The following is a 13,464-nucleotide window of genomic DNA, read 5'->3' as shown; positions in this document are numbered from 1 at the left end:
AACCAAGGTAAATCAAATGATTTTACAAACAAAGAAAGCTGATGATACTAGATTTTTGTTAAGCCAAATTGAATGGAGCAATCATAATAATAATTAAAAATGCTCCATAGGGGGGAATGTAAGGAGTGACCTAGAAAACACTACCCAAGACAAAGCAAACAGAATGTTATGTGACGAATGCCCATCTGCAATGATAAGGAAGAGACAGTCTGAGATAAAGGGGGCTTGAAAACAAAAAGGAAAAAACAGGGAACTGGGTTAAAAGGGCTCATTAAAATACTAAAAATCACACCCCTAGGTGGGGAAAAAGTATGCTAATGAAACATACATGTATGTAAATGAGATACATAGCTAAAACACAGGTATAGAGACATGCTCAGTAAAGAACTTCTTGTGTCACTCCTTACAACCAATCAGCAAACAAATACGCTGGTGAGAACTTGAAAACTCCTGTATAAAAGATGCTTAGTGGTAGTGATCTGGTGTGCTTGTTATGAGAAATTATTCCGCTTGCACCTTTTATTGCTAGCAATAAATCTTCTTTATACTTTCACCCCTGGTATCTTTATTGGCCTTTGCATACCGGGCACGATCCCAGACTTGAGCTGGGGCTCAACACTATGTTTGTCTAAATCAGGATACCCAAGATAAATTAGTAGAATATTGTAATCAAACAAGGAATTCAGTCTTAGAAACTAGGGAAGGTATCTAATATTATATATGTCTAGTTTAAAAAATGTGGTTAATATATTTAGTATTTTTTTCCTTTAAGGGAAAAAAAAAAACCCTATTAAGTATGAATTGTACTAATTATATTCAATAAAATATAAATAAGAGTTATTCACTACACAACATATATAAAACATATACGTCATATAACAGACTAAAAAAGGCCACTGAGATTGACCTGTAGTTTTCCTGAAAGGGTTTACCTCTTGTAGAAAAAAAAAAAAATCCTGAAAAATGAAAACAGAGATAAAAAACTCAGACACCAAGTTTCACATATACTGTATTTTTTCTTGTGTATGATTTTAAAAAATAATAATTTTCGTGTCATAATTTAAACCACTGGTATAGTCTCAATAGGACTGGAAAAATCTACACAATGAAACAGTAAGTCAACCCCCACCCCCGCTCCTAATAGATGCTTTTCTGGCAGCATGTAGCGAAAAAACATTTTAAAACTTTGATAAAGAAAAGCTTCCTATAATTTACAATCACCAAATATATTTACTGTTTTATGTCTCAAAGCTTCAGATTTACAAGAAGTCTTTGCTTTATGGTTTATAATATGTACAGGAGAAAAAATATTGTATATTTGCTGTAACTAAATTTGCCAGGGTGACAATAAGAATTTAAGAGAAATTCTCCATTGTGCTGGGTTCCTCTAGAAGGGTCTCTAGGTACCTTAGTATTTTGCCCTGCACCATTTTGGCCTTCTTGTTTGAATGGTTCTTTTTTCTGAGTTGGACTGTAAACTCTTGAGGGTAGAGATCTTGTCTCATGTACCACATTTAAGCACCACACACTTAAAGCATTTCATAATAGTACATCATAGTTCCCACAATCATTCTTGCTCAGATCTGCATATATACTTACACATGTATTTATCTTTAAATCTAGGCCTTGGTACCTTATAATTGTTCAACACCTTGCAGAATGGAGTTTAAAGCATCAAATTTCATCCCCAACTATTTCAATATTTCTGTGCTGACTCAAAGTACTAGCCAGAAGAGAACCCAGAGGGAAATTTTACAATTAATACAGGATTAGTCAAAACCTCTGCCTGGCTAACATCTAGGCATTTTTAAAAAAAAATCAATTCCACTGAGCACATACCTAGAGGCTACAGTTAAAATAGATACCAGTAACCTTGACCTGATCTTTACTTCAAAGATGTGTAGTGTTAAATAAAAAAAAAGCAAAGAAAATATCTATAAAAACAAACCTATCAAATGTTGCTGAAAAATAAGCATCTACAAGTATTACTATACTGAACTTTTGGGGAAAATAAGCTTTAGGCAAGCAAAAATAGAGGACTCAAAAGAGATATGTCAGTGAAACTCTATTCAAAAGGTCAGTTTGATGTGATATGATCAATGATAATCCTTTCTGATCCTGAAGCTGATGTTACCCTTACAGCCTGTAATTCAGATTAGGTTGATACAGGTATATATATTAATCTGAATAATCTTGGCTATTAAATTTTATGAATATTGTTAACAGATTTGCCTGTCCCTTTGGGGTGTGCTCATTTATTAGAGTTACATTTTTGGGGTCTCTGTAATTCTATCAATTTACTGCTTGTGTTGCCCTGTGGGGTCAGGCCAATGCTCAGGATCTCAATATTGCACTGTTAGACAGAAGGCCATGGTGTACAATTGCACATACACACACATAAAAATCAATTAGGTGCACACACACAAACTCTAGGTGCAAACTCTAACCCTAACCATACACCCACACTAGATGCATACACACACTACCAACTCAGGCACATATACATCCAAAATTACCAGCCTAGGCACATGTACACCTATCATCAATTCAAGCTCATACAAACTATACACACCAAAAATTAGACAACAGTCAGTTGTCAATACCCACACACTCACTAAACATACATGGATCACTCATTCTTATATCACACACATGATGACATATATATACATACACACACATATTCACCAGTTCACATACATACCACCCACCTACACATACACACAGGTGAGTTCCTATCTTGGTTGGTACAGTGTGGGTATGTGTGTGCTTGGGGTACTTGGGATACTTGGTGGGAAAATTAAGGTGAGAGAGAGAAAGTTAAAGTGTAGGGAGTGAAAGTTGCTGGAACTGGGATTAGAACCGGTAGACTAGAGAGATGCTGGCTGAGGAACTGAGGCTTGGGGTTACTTTAGGTTAATTGACCTTAATTGATTAAAGGACAACACCCAAAGCCTGCAGAGCAGGGGAGTGATGCCAGGGGGAAGCCAGCACAGAGGCTGAGACCGAAGCTGGAGTTACTGTGGAGCAAAAAGGTAGGCGGGGAGAGAGAAACTGCAACTGGGGGGAACTGGAGGAGCAAAGTGGAAACTGGGTGCTGGAGAAGGACTGCCAGGGAGATCAGGAAGCTATGGGGGAGGGGTTGCCAGTGCTGGAAGCTGGAGAAAGGCCTCCAGCTGCTGGGGAAACTGCAGGACAGTGCTGGGAGGGCCAGAGCTGGGTCAAGAGACACGGACCTGGGCTAGAGGGCTGAGAGGAAGTTGGGGGCAGGCTAGAGGGCTGCGGGGGCCCTGGAAGACTGTAGGAAGGGGGTGGGGCATGCTGAGAAAACTGCAGGTCCTGGAGAGAGAACTCTGGGCAGATCAGTAAGCTGGGAGGAGGGGCTTCTGGGAGCAGAGATGGGAAGCTAGGGACAGAGACAGATCACAAAGGCAGAAGAGCAGAGATAGGAAGTAGGGGAACAGAAAGAGACAGAGAAAGTGAAGGTGGTGGTGCAGAAATGGAAAGCTAGGAACAGAAGGAGACACAAAGCGAGATTGCAGAGTAAGCAGAGCAGAGACGGAAAGTAGGGGAACAGAAAGAGAGGCAGGAGAGATCGGGGGAGAAGGCAGGAAGAGACTGAGATCGGGGAGAAGGCAAGGGCAGAGAGAAAGACACGGGAGGAAGATCAGAGGGACAGAGAACAGGAACTGGAGTAGGACTGGGCAATCAATAAGACAAAACCCAACTCAGATCCTAAATTAACAGTGTCTTTATTGGACAGGAACAGATGGTGACACAATATCTTATTGGTTCTTCTGGGTGTTCACACACGCGCGCGCACACACACACACACACAATGGCAGTACGGGTTAAAGAGGCTTGGTGCAGGGGCTGAAGTCCAGGAGGAGAGAGAGAGAGAGGGAGAAATAGAGAGAGAGAGAGAGAGAGAGAGAGAGAGAGGGTCAAAATTGTAGAAGGAAGTTTGTGGGTAATATCTACCTGTCCCAGGCTAAAAGCTGATCCTCAATGGCTAGTTGGGGTCTCCTTCAGCTCAGTGTTGTCCAGAGGGGGTCACCAGTAGGGCCTCTCAGGTGGATAGGTGGTGTGATGTGGAGCTGGTCTGGTCTGGATGGAAAATGGTGTTCCCACTGGGTCTGTCTTCACTACACCCTTTTATAGGGGCAGACCTTCTGTGACCCCAGTGGTAGGGGGCCTGCCCACGCAAGTGCCAGCTCCTGGTGCACTGAGCATGTGCATTCCGGGTCAGGACACGCAGTTTCAGATGTCTGTAATGGTGGCTGTGGTGGGATCTGCAGCAGACTTTGTCTTTCAAATCTTGAGCCAGGGAGGGTCAATGCAGAGTGATGGCTGGGTCATGGAGTTGATGGTTCGGTCATTCAGAGGGAGCTATTTTTAGACATGCTGCCATTGTCTCTCAAGCACCCTCATTCATCTCCATTCAGGAACCAAGTTACATAGGAGGGGTGGGTATGAGCCACACAGTTAGAACAGAGTTACAATAGGGTATGCCTGGGCAGGGAACACAAGATGGAGACTTGACAAACAAAATGGAAACTTGATATGACTTATGCTAACCTACATATGTAGGCCTAAATCATATAGTATCAGTAGAAAAGTAATATAGTACAGTAAAGATCAGTATAAACATAATAATTATACAATATAAAACAGTGGATATCCATAACAGGGGACTTATTTGAAAAGAAGGAGAAAAAACAAAACAAAACAAATGCAACTTTCTACCAAAATAAAATGCTGAAGCTTATCCTATTTCTTAGCTCACTTACACTTATCCATAGGGAATAGAGAGGGAAAGAAAAAGTCAGAAATTGTTAGGGGAAGGGGAGGGAATGTATTTTTTTTTTTTAAAGAACAACTGGGGGTTTTACTACACTTGTGTCACTTGCGTTTCTATACGGAACTCTATCTCTTCCCAATGGAGCTACCCTGCAGGGCTTGGTTTCAGTGGAACTGGGTTCCTCCAGCCACCAAATTGATCACACACACACGCACTCACGCACGCACGCACGCGCGCACACACACACACACACACTAACATATCACATCTGAGTCAGGCTAGGTTACTCAGCACTTCCAGCTGATACTCTCTTATGCCCTGAACTCAGCACAGGAACAGAGTATATCTGAGCTGGGCTGGGTCAATCAACATTAACAGGCTGACACACTCATATGCCCCAGCTCAGTACTTCCCAATCTCTTGTCCCAATTGTTCTGGTAGTAACTTCCTTGATGGGCAAACCCAACAGGATTTTTGTGCTTTACAGGGATCTTTGGCTTAGGTAAAATAAGTGTTGCTGCAGAACAAATGGGGAGGTTGAGGAGAAGGAAGAGTAAATGAAGTTCAGAGAGTATGGCAACCAGCTTGACCATAAAAGTTATTTTATTGCCAGGTATATGAAACTTACAATGACACTAGTAGTACTAGCCTTACAAGGAGAGACAAACAAGCAAAGCAGTTACAATATTACAGTTTCAGTTGGGTATTTGGGGAAGTCTAGTTCAAGTTTGACCAGCAAATGTCAGGTTTAGAAAGCTATGCCTAGGGAGAGAGAGAGAGAGAGAGAGACAGAGACAGAGACAGAGATTGATGGAGTCTCACCACTCAGCAAAGCTTGAACCAGTCATGGTTCCCAGGTGTTTGTTGGAGCTTGTCGACAGACAGAGCCTACTGTATGATCAGTGAAGGTGTTCCAGGCAGGGAAGTGGAACTGGTGCAATGTTTGGATCCAAGCACCAGAAAAGAAACTTGAGCTTTGGGTAGGGGTTTTTGTACAGAAATAACAATGACTCAAGGGAGAACACTAGGTTTGTTTATGGATAAACAATGGCTTGTATCCTGGATAATAGGAACTGATAACTCCTGGCTATGGGTGGCATTACTCTGAGGGAGCTCACAATACAGACAGGCAGCTTCAGCATTTTGCGAACCAATAAAGGAGTCATTACTAGAAACGGCCTGATAAATGCTGAGCTGAGTATGTGCAGACATAGGTTGATTAGCATTTGAAGCAGGGATCCCCCATCATGCAGTGCTCCCCTGCTTCTCAGTGGTCCCAGAGTTCAGTGTGGTCCATCTTTGTTCTCCATTCTGAATGCTAATGGTTATGCCTTCCTTTTCCATCTCTGATGCAAATAAGACTAGGGAAGTTGCCATAATCATGTCACCCTTATCAGGAGGGATTTAGGTGCGTCTCTCACTGCATCTTCATTGCCTTTTGTCTTTCTTCTAATCAGTTCTGGTTCAGGCAGAGGTGTGGGGGAGAGACCTTCGTGAGTCAGACAGGCTGAATATTGTGCCAGGGTTCCCCAGGAACACAGAGTTGACAAGTACCAATATGCATATTCAATATTCACATTAAATGTCCAGGTCTATGCTACTAAAGAAACTTGGGCCTCTGGCAATTTATTTTCCCATATATTTCTTGGGATGTCTGCTGCTGGAGAAATTATGTAGCAGATCCTCAAGAAGTCCATTTCCAAGCACTTGGAGTAGAAGATGATTAGGAGCAATCAGCATGGATTCCCCAAGGGCAATTCATGCCTGATCAACCTGATGCCTTGTGTAAAGACTGTATCTGTGGATCCAGGGAGAGCAGTAGATGTGATATACCTTGAGTTTCACAAAGCTTTTGATACAGTCTCCAACAGCATTCTTGCAAGCAAGCTGAGGAAGTACGCATTGCATAAATGGACTGTAAGGTGGATAGAAAACTGGCTGGATCATCAGGATCAGAGGGTAGTAATCAATGGCTCAATGTCTAGTTGGATGCTGTTGTCAAGCGGAGTGTCCAATGGGTTGGTCCTGCTGTTGGTTTTGTTCAATATCTTCCTCAGCCACCTGGATGTTAGGATGGAGAGCACCCTCAGCAAGTCTGCCCAGGACACCAAGGTACAGAAACACTAGAGAGAGAGGCTAGGATTCAGAGAGACCTTGACAAATTGGAGGATTGGGTCAAAAGAAATCACGTGAGGTTCAATAAGGATAAGGTCAAAATCCTACACTTAGGAAGGAACAATGCCAAAAGGTTGCTATAATAAGAAATAGACATGGGGGTTCTCGTGCCTGAACATGCTTGATGTATGGTATGGTAAGTTATGACATACTTGTCAGCAAAAAGTTTATTTCATTTTACTGTTTTTAATGAAAAACTCTATTTTTTAATCATTTGAAATTAATTTAAGAAAATCTTAACAGGCTGGAGATGAACTCACTAAGCAGGATCTCTGCAGAAAAGGACCTGGGCATTACAGTGGACAATAAACAGAATATGAACAAACAGTGTGCCTTTGTTGTAAAGAAGGCTAATGGTATACTAGGTTGAATTAGTAGGAGTGTTGCAAGCTGATTGAAGGAAGTGATTATTCTCTATTTGGTACTGGTGAGGCCATATCTGGAGTAGTGTGTAGAGTTTTGGGCCCTCTGCTACAGAAAGTATGTGGACAAGTTGGAGAGAGTCCAGCAGAGGTCATTGAAAATGGATAGGGGACTGGGACATACGTGATTTATGAGGAGAGGCTCAGGGAACCTGGCTTATTTAGTCAGGAAAAAAGAAGACCCAGGAGGGATTGGATAGTAGCCTTCAACTACTTGAAGGGGGATTCCAAAGAGGATGGAGTTAGACTGCTGTCAGTGGTGGCAAACGAGAGAACAGGAGCAAAGGTCTCAAGTTGTAGCAAATACTAGGAATATTAAGAAAAACATTTTTAATAGGAGGGTAGTAAAGCACTGGAACAGGTTACCAAAGCAAGTTGTAGTATCTCCATCCTTGGAGCTTTTTAAGACCTGGGTAAACAAAGCCTTGTCTGGGATGATCTAGTTGGGAATGGTCCTGCTTCAAGCAGGGGACTGGACTAGATGACCTTACCATTCAGAGTCTTCAGAATGAGTATTAGTATGCATCTAAGCAAAGGGAATTAACATAATAATGCAAACAAGATTTCATTTATTACAATTGTGGTATAGCTTTATGGCCAAAAGATTGCCATAATAAGGCCTAGAGCTAGGGCTTCTGGTGTTTGTACATGCTTGATGGACAATGGGTAAATTTATGGCATATACTTGTAAGCAAAAAGTAAAAGATGTTTCATTTCACTATTTTTAAAAAATGAAAAACACTTTTTTATCATTTGAAATTAATTTAAGGAAATTTTAACTAATTATAGTTAAAATAAAAATAGTAAAAATAAAGTAAAAATATTTTAAATTATCAAAATATTTTGATCAGAACCAATTTCCCATATTTCCAATTTTGTTTAAAAAAATACTTTGCCCAGTATTTTAAAGATTTTCACAGAAAAGAAAAGACATTTCCAGCTCAACTTAAATTATCATCACTTCATCTCTGGAAGCTAAGTACTGTGCTAACCAGACACCCTTTTATTGTGCAGTGATCTTATGCCTCATGAAAGACCATTGTTCTATTTCTCAGTTCTCCAAATAATGTATGCCCTTTATTGGCTTCCATTCAGGAAGCTAGTCTCATGCTTAAAATTAGGCAACTGTTTACACACCTTCTCAAATAGGAGCTATTATCACATGAAGATATGGATCATTAATCTCAAGTATGATTACAATCTAATTTATAGTTAGAAAATTAACTTTTGGGGAGATGAAGCAGGGATTCTTAAATAAGAGTTATTGAGTATTTTGGAGGCTGCTTTTGACTGAAATATATTCTTTCATGAAATATATTCTTTCAAGCTGTTATAAAAACGCTCTCTATAAGTTTGATCCTGAGAATACTTATTAACTTTCAGTGAAGAAACAGATAAAGTACTGTTGTGGGATTTATCTAATTATAGCACAAATCAGTGCAATTTAATATTGTAATTTGAATATTGTTTTGATTACCTGGGCTCATTTAATTTTTACACATCCATACAGAAAATATAAGCAAATATTTACAGATTGGTTATGTAAGTACAACAAGCAACATAGCTGTATCAGCGAGAAACATGCGCTTAAAAAGGTTCAGTGCCATTCTCGCATGTCATGTGAAACATATAGCGCCTTCTATTTTTACAGGTTATCATTTGAAGTTTTGATCTCGAAGCAAAACATTTATAAGAACTTTAAAGCACATGTTTGCCTTTATGCACTCAATTTACTATATAGAGGGACATAGTGACAGCAACATGAGGGTTTATTTTGAAACTTGAACTTCATTGTCACTGACTGTATTTCATGGTATTCCAATTTAGTTTTCTACAGGTGCGTTTAAAAGATTTGTTATAAGGATATAGCAATTTCATTTGTTCCCTGTTGCAGTTTCACCATTATAGTTAATCTTTTGTTCTCAAATTCTGTCTCTCTATATTTGTCTTAAAGTCCTGGTTGACATCTCTGAAATATCAATCTCTTTTCTACTAAACTCTTCAGTGATCCAGAGAATGACAATGTATTTTTTTATGATATTCAGGAAATAGTATCTTTAAGATTTTGAAACATCTTGCAGAATATTAACCCACAGACTTTTTATACTTTTTGTTTTGTGAGGTTTGAGAGAAGACACGTTTCTGAAGTAATTTGGCTCTTAGATCCTTCACACTCATTATTCTATTGAGATATTTGTGCTGAGCCATTTTCAATAATACATAGCATTCTTTATAACATAATGGAGCTCATAAAGCTGGACTGACTTAATCAGGTCTTTACAGTAATTCTATGTTCTGAATTCTAGAATTGTGCTGAATAATAAATTAATCAATTATTGGTTACTATCAAAACTTAATTATTATACCCATTGCAAGGAATTATTACTATCCAAAATCTTATGAATGAATCATCTTTTATAAATGAAATAGTCATGTTAGACTACACAAAATGCATAAATAATTCAATACTAAGGTTAATTTCTTTAATTTAATGTAGTGGTTAATAACAACCAAGTCTCCACTATCCTAAAGGAATGGTCATTCACTGATGACCTCTTTCACTGATCCATTGAATCATGATCTCTCCTGATTTTGATTTCCTTCTTGTCCCTAACTTGTCCTTAAGGCTGCCCAGTAGTCAAGTTTCCCTGTGGGGGTAATGGGTGCAGTCTCTATAGATTGGTGCTAGAATGCTGTAAATCTTTTGTAGCTGAATGATACGTATGTTTGATTGGGAATTTTCAGTCTACTTCTACTAAGGAGGCCTAGAACCCAGGCCTAAGATTACGGACACCTAGAAGCCAGGTCTCACTTCTGAGAAAGTGCCCTATCCATTCAGCTGTTTGCAAAATGTGGGTACCAATGCTGTTCCTGGTGGCTGAGTTTGAGAGCAATCATGAGATGCTGTGCTTTATACTGGTATTAGGTGTACTTTGTGACTGTCAAAGAGACTGGATGCTAGGCAGACTTTAGGTGTCTCCCAGCTAAATCTTGATTGCAATGGAGTATGGACAGCAGCATAAATATAAACATAAACCATATCCTAAGGAATTTTGGAAGCCAAAATGGGGGTATTTGTTAAATTTAATCACCTTCACAATTTTGAAGCTTCTGAAATGGCTACTCTACATCCATTTGTGATAAAGATGCACAAAATTATTTGCATCTGTTTCCAAATATTCATCATATCAATTAATTTGAAAACTTACCATTTTTACCATATTCATACCATTTTTTTATTTCAAAACAATACAGGCATGTATTAGCACTCACTTAAAATGTAATTCTCTGAAAACTCTTGATCATGAATAAGAAGAAGTACTTTTACATTTGATTTTAAAAGGCTTCAGAAAAGCTCGAGGAATCTCTGCCCTTGTCTATGCTTTGAAACACTTAAAACAAAATTTGCAAGAGCATAGAAGGGATATTGAAATAAAGCTGTTCAAAGGAGGAAGAAGACAAAGGGAGATTGTTTAAATTAAGAGGTTCATCCAAAGGTTGAATGTAGTTCAACAGGCACAAATTAGTAGCTAGTTTCTAAACCTGAAGACCTAGAGATTTTATAATTATTCTTTAAAAATAAATACAAGTACAATATACGCAGTAGGGCTGTGCGAAATGGAAGTGTTCCATTTCGACCAGCATTTTGATAATTCGACGGAACACCATTTTGTTTTTACTTCTGTTTCGAGTCGAAATGGCTGTTCCATGTCATTCCATTGAAACATTTTCATGTTTCGAGCCTGTTTCGATGTTTCACCATAGGATATAATGGGAAAGGTTGAAAAAAGCTATAACTTTTTAATTTCTGGCCTGATTTTGATGGAATGTGCAGGTATGGTAGCACCATATGAGAGCATGAATCCTTCTAAGTTTCAAGGCAATAGGTGTAGGGGGGTTGGAGAAACTGCACCCCAAATTCTTGAGAGCAAAACTCCTGTCCCTTGTATGTGTAAAGTTACAGTGGGGTCAAAACTGAAGGCCTGTTACCCCTGCTGCAGCCATGAAGCTAGCAAGGTCTCAACAAGATAGGTGCAGCAGGAATCTGGGTTCTGGGGCCCTGCACCTCTGTCTGGTGACAGGTAAAACTCATGACATGGGTGCTTGTGTAACTGTGTCTGTTCTGTGTGTGGGGGCGCTGAAGGCCTGGATGCTAGGCCCTGCTGTGGGAAAAAAAGCCTGTCAGGTCTCAATGAGATAGGTGCAGTGGGGCTCTGGGTTCTGGGGCCCTGAACCTCTGGCTGGTGACAGGCAAAACTTGTGACATGGGTGGGTGACACTGTGTGTGTGTTCGGGTGTGCCCTTCCTGGTGCTGGGGCCTCTGCACAACATGGCAGTGTTCCCCAGTGAAGCCACCTCCTCCCCTACATCCCCATCTCAGGCCACCACTGAAACGATGGCAGGTGAAAATAATGTAGTTGGATCAACAGCAATAGCATCAGCAGCACCAGCAGCATCTAAGGTAGCCAAACAGAGCCTTTCTTTTTATAAAGGAATTGACAGCAAGAAGTAAAGATGTTGTGTTGGATATATGTTACCCATGGTGTATGTGATGGCTTATCCTGTGTTTTTAGGTTTGTATGTTCATTATGAAAAAAATAAAAAAAAAGAAAAAAATAACTAGAGAAATAATCTCTTAGGAAGCTTTCAGGTTATAAAAAACTTTGTCAGGCTGAGGAAGTACCTGCAGTTGGTGGTACATCCTGGTCCTGGATGGAAGGAATAGTAAAGAAGCCAGAGGCTGGCCTGGTGCACAATGCAGGCAAGAAAGCCAGTAATGAAAATGGAAATGGAGGTGTCAGGGGGCGAGGGAAAGGGTGAGGTAGGAGGTGGGAGTGAAAGGGGGATGTAACAGTGTAGGTAAAAGTACAGAGGTACCTGGGTAGTCAGATGTCCAGCAATCAGGTATGTGGAGTTCCACCAAGTCTCCACATCCTGTATGATTTTGTGCTGTGGCATGTTCAACTCTGCTTGTTTGCCCCACAGCATCTTGTCCCTCCTTGATGCTCAAGTGGAAGTAGCCTGCCACCTTCCTGCATTTTGAAATTAGCTTGCTGGTATTGGCAACGCCATCACCAGAAATGCTATCCTCCTCCAAGGTGTCCCTGACAACAAGGTACAACTTGTGTGCCACACAGTGGATGCCAACAAAGTTGGTATCACAGGCTGCCTTGACCATATTGGCCCCATTGTCGGTGACCATGAACCCACGGGTGACCTCACCCTGCCCAGCGAGCCACCTCTGCACCAAGCGGTCCATGGTTCTCATGATCTCTGCTGCTGCGTGGGACTCCTCCATCACCTTGGCTTGAAGGAGAGCACACCGAAGGCCTGACTGGTCACACCAGTGCCCTGTGAGGGAGAGGTAGGCATGATCTCTACCTTGGCTGCTCCAGATGTCTAAGATGAAGTGAAAGGGCACCTGCAGACCTGCCTTGAGCAGCAACCCTGTCAAGTACTCCGTTCATGCTTCACACAGGGATGGCACCACTGTCCTACTGAAGGTGGTGTGTGCGGGCACTTGGTATGATGGGACCACAAGCACCATGAACTGCCTGAACCCTGGCCGCTCAAAAAAACAGAAGGGCTGGCCATTGACAGCAAGCATCTCCCCAATGCTCTGGGTGAGCTCACTCTCCTTTGGAATGCACCCCCGTTTCTGTCCACCTTTCCCCCACTATTCCAGCATGGCCTGCCTCTGCTTTGCGGGGCAGGGGCTTTGGAGCAAGCATAGAATCGTAGAATCATACAAGTAGGGTCAGAAGGGACCTTGTAGATCTTCAAGTCCGACCCCCTGCCTGGGCAGGAGGAAAACTGGGCTCAAGTGACCCCAGCCAGGTAGGCATCGAGCCGCTTCTTAAAGACCCCCAGGGTAGAAGCCAGCATCACTTCCCTTGGAAGTTGGTTCCAGATCCTAGCCACCCTAACTGTGAAGTAGTTCTTACAGATGTCTAATCTAAACCTACTCTCCAACAACTTGTGGCCGTTATTCCTTGTTATCCTGGGGGGCGCTAGGGGAAACAAGGTCTCCCCCAAACCCTTCTGGTCCCCCCTAGTGAGTTTATA

The 13,464-nt window shown here is 41.2% G+C and overlaps 1 long non-coding RNA gene across 1 annotated transcript in view; it reads left to right on the top strand.

Moving 5' to 3' along the window:
* The first annotated feature begins 2,911 nt into the window (after positions 1 to 2,911).
* The window catches only part of LOC132248316 (uncharacterized), an 89,625-nt gene continuing 79,072 nt past the window's right edge, over positions 2,912 to 13,464 (top strand). Inside the window, exon 1 of the long non-coding RNA XR_009459485.1 lies at positions 2,912 to 3,035. This is a non-coding gene — a long non-coding RNA (uncharacterized LOC132248316). The remainder of the gene's footprint in view (positions 3,036 to 13,464) is intronic.

Source organism: Alligator mississippiensis, chromosome 2 (assembly GCF_030867095.1).
Source record: "Alligator mississippiensis isolate rAllMis1 chromosome 2, rAllMis1, whole genome shotgun sequence".
Lineage (NCBI taxonomy): Eukaryota > Metazoa > Chordata > Crocodylia > Alligatoridae > Alligator > Alligator mississippiensis.
Note: the sequence above shows the minus strand (reverse complement) of the source record. Positions and strands in the feature narration are given on the sequence as shown.